This window comes from Bidens hawaiensis, unplaced genomic scaffold (assembly GCF_021521415.1).
Source record: "Bidens hawaiensis isolate Kalapana, Puna unplaced genomic scaffold, B.hawaiensis_p1.1 tig00020037_1, whole genome shotgun sequence".
Taxonomy (NCBI): Eukaryota; Viridiplantae; Streptophyta; class Magnoliopsida; order Asterales; family Asteraceae; genus Bidens; species Bidens hawaiensis.
This window is the reverse complement of record NW_027493049.1, coordinates 82,027-85,911: the sequence shown is the minus strand read 5'-3', so window position 1 is coordinate 85,911 and position 3,885 is coordinate 82,027. Positions and strand designations below refer to the sequence as shown.

At 31.5% G+C, this 3,885-nt stretch overlaps 1 long non-coding RNA gene across 1 annotated transcript; it reads right to left on the bottom strand.

Moving 5' to 3' along the window:
- Positions 1-699: 699 nt before the first annotated feature.
- On the bottom strand, positions 700-2,576 carry LOC143559782 (uncharacterized). Its single transcript, XR_013139997.1, has 3 exons — positions 2,503-2,576; positions 2,332-2,431; positions 700-963 (listed from the first exon to the last, which is right to left on the bottom strand). It is a non-coding gene; the product is annotated as an uncharacterized LOC143559782 (long non-coding RNA).
- Positions 2,577-3,885: the final 1,309 nt, after the last annotated feature.

Here is a 3,885-nt window from a genome sequence, read left to right as displayed (position 1 = left end):
TTTCTACTCTCTCTCTCTCTCTCTCTTGAATAATACTTGTAAGAGTAAGGGTATTTTGGTCAATTTATACCAACTTAACAGAAAAAGATAACCCCATCCAAGGCAAGGGACTAAATGTGTTACTTTTTTTTAATATGAATCAAATCCATAATATTTAAAAAAAAATGGTTGAAATGGAATGTGTATTCATCTCTCTTGGAATACAAAACAAAATTAGAAACAAATTTCGTTTATATATAGAACCTACACATGTGTAAGTCACTAAGTCATGTTTGGATTATATTACCTACATGGTTAAAATTATGAAAAACTTATGAACACATTAGTGTGGTGGTCATAACGTACACATTTGTATTTAATATGTATAAAAAAGAATTGAATTTAAACGATTTGGGTATTTTCTTTCTGTTCTCGCGATAATTAAGTATTATGTAATGATCCTCAGTGTATATAGTTAATATATACCTAGAAGTGTCATCTACCAAATAGGAGTCACTATCAGGATCATTGGAGTCCTCTGACATTAGAACTTTTAACTTGGAAATAACCTGTAGAAAGTCAATAATAATTTAATTGTTTGAGAGGTAAACAAATAACAATGACCAAATATAATATTTTTATTATCCTTACTTCAGGTGAGGCACCATGTGTGTCATCTTTATCATTTAAATAGAAAGTGCAGAGCCTGTAAAGTTGTTGGATACTTAGAACCTGTGTCAACTAAAGTTAGGCATTCAGTTCATGATATATAAAAAACACAACGGGTGACTTACAGGACATAGTTTAGTTGTGAACTCGTCGTATGTGATTTTAGATTTCTCTTTTGTAACCTAAAATGAAAAGGTAAAGAATTGTTACTCGAAATTGAAAAATAGAGAAAATAATATAATTTATTTTATTACATACCAAAAATTCAGCTCCCTGCCTTACACGGTTAATTTCATCCATTGATGAGCCTGCATACTGATTCAATGAGTGGTTAGTGTTATTTTTAACTCAGATGGGTTCAACAAAACACTTAACAGAAAAGGGTACGGATCAAATGGGCAGAACAAGTCAAACGGGGTGAAAGTCGTAATGCATAACCATTTCTTAGTAGCTTTATTCAACGATTTAGATTAATATTCTAATAATATTGTTTTTTGTAATCAAATTTTATAATTGGACCAAAAAGGTGCTTTCATTCTGTACTAAGGATGACCCGTTTTGACCGGCTACCCAACCCAACCGACTCACCCATCTTGCCATCTTTAAACAAAATAGTGAAAGTTTGCCTGTAAACGGACAGAACGAACATTCGTGAACCTTTCAACATAAAGTTCATTTATGTTCATTTATTTAGCTAAAAACGAACATGAATACATGTTTTGTTTGTTCATTTATGTTCGGTTGTTTACATATTCATTAAAAAGCTTCAGCCCATTACAATTTGTTTAGTTTATCAATTTAAAATATCATAATTACAATTTACACTAGTTTTATCAATTTTTAGGTCCAACACAGAGGTGGATCCAAGGTGTTGTGCAGGCCCATGAATGCATACGTATATATTTACCACAATGCTCTTTTATTAAAGATTCAACCCAACTTTTATAGAGATTTGGGGCTTGGTTGGGGCACAATTCTTTTCATGCATAGGCCCATTTCACTACTTATTATAATAAACTAAACAAAAGTGTTTAATATCAGCAAACTAAATTAATTAAACTTAAAAACCCTACCGAGACCTCCCATCAACACTTTGACCAAGCAATTTCAAGATTTTAATGGTGTTTGAAAACTTTTATGTTACTTTTTTAAGCAACACGGAAATTTTAAATGATTACTTTTGTTTTTTTTTTGTTATAAATACTTTGTAGGTTAGGTTTGTTTATGTTAGCCATTCTGTTCGTTTAGGTTAATTTGAATGTTTATGTTAATATGTATTGTTTAGTCCTTTTTCTAGTATATTTAATAACCATGATTGTAAGTTATATATAACGGTTTTAATATTATTGATCGTCACTTGTTTTTACCTGACCCGTCTTTTATCGAACCAATTTTGACCGACTCATATTTTGCCTCTCATACTCAAAATTTCTGTATTCGTCAATGGTCCAACATAATAATGTTCATGTTTACTTTTAATTAGTGTTCACATAATTATGTTTGTTCATCCATATTAAGTTATGTTCGTTCGTGAACCATTTGTTTATACTATTAACGAACAAATATATATGTTCACAAACATGCCCACCTTCTTAACGAACGAACACGAACAAGAAACTACACTCGCTTCGATGTTCATGTTTGATTGTTTTTTGGTCAAAGTTAAACAAGCTAAGTGAATACCTCTGTTGTGACTTTAGAACACCAAAGCTCTAGTTTAGCCAATCCTTCTTTCACATACTTCCCATTTGGTAATGTGCAACACATTTTGTGTAGAAGAAAGCTGACATGGCAATTACAATATTTACAGTCTAGGAAATGAGATAACTAGTTTGACATGAACAGAATAGTTACCTGTTGAAAAGCTGTACATCAATGAATGAAAAAACTTGAGAAAATATCTTCTGAATAATGACTATTGGCACCTAATAAATTATGTTGAGATGGTTAAAACAACGAGCATACAAGTAACCTTAATAAAAATTTTAAAAAAATAACCTACAAAGCATTCTTTTAATGTATCAAGCAGTCAATCGAAACTTTCAATGATGCTATCCCAAAATTCAACTGGAAAAACTTTACCATCTGATGTTATCGGTGCCTGAATTGTTTACAAATTGCAAAAATTAGCATCATATACAACAACATATGATGGTTTGAATTGCAATAAAACTTATAACAAACATACGGTACCTGAATACAAGAGGCTATAAGTTGTGACAAATTTCTCTTTAAGTTGTTACGAATAAACCCATATAATTTTTCAACATATGTAGCAAGTTGTTTTTTAAAAAGCAAAGCTGGGTACTTGACTTCCACGTGGCACACTATACTAATGATCGATGCTGATCGAAATCCCTATAAATATTAAAAAAAATATTATATAATAACAATTCTAATAAATCAAAGTATCCCATAAATCCACCAATTTTAGTTCAATGAGATTCAAGACGTATTAACCCCTCTCCCCCTTAGTTTCCTGTATACAAATGATTCACTAAGAAAGCTGAAAATCTTCACCCGTTACATGCAAATGGGTCAAACATGTTGAAACTTAAAGATTTAGATTATTATTGTAATAATATTGTTTAGTAATCATGATTATTTATAAAATTTATAAAAAAATCAACAGAAGTATATGCGGCCAAACCACCCCGTACAATAAAATGACCTATGATTAGACCTTTAAACAAACTGAACATTCGGTGAATCATCCAGCGGGAAGTTCGTTTATTTAATAAACAAACAGACACGAAAATCATATTTGTTCATTTAGTTAAACGAACAAACATGAACAGATGTCTTTTTCGTTCATTAATGTGCATTTATGATTGTTCGTTTATGTTCTGTTAGTGTATGTTTGTCTAAGTTCGTCCGTGTGTAAACAAGGAACACGTTCATTTTCTTAGCAAATGAACACGAACAAGAAAACTACGTTCGTGTTCGGTCGTGTGTTCAGTTAAAGTTAAATGAACAAACATGAACAGGCCCATTCATATTTGTTCGGTTCGTTACAAGCCTACCCATTTCAACTTGAAACTTTTCAACCATTACCCAACACACCTGACCAGTTTACTAGAAAACGAGTTTGTATTTAGAAACAAAGAGTACTTGTGTCATCCTTCCAAATAATGATGTCGGCTGCTGAGGTTTAGGAGGACTCGGACTTAAAGTCTTTTGAATCAAAAACAACAATGTAGATGTGACAGAGAGCCAATAAGCCATATGTTTAATTTC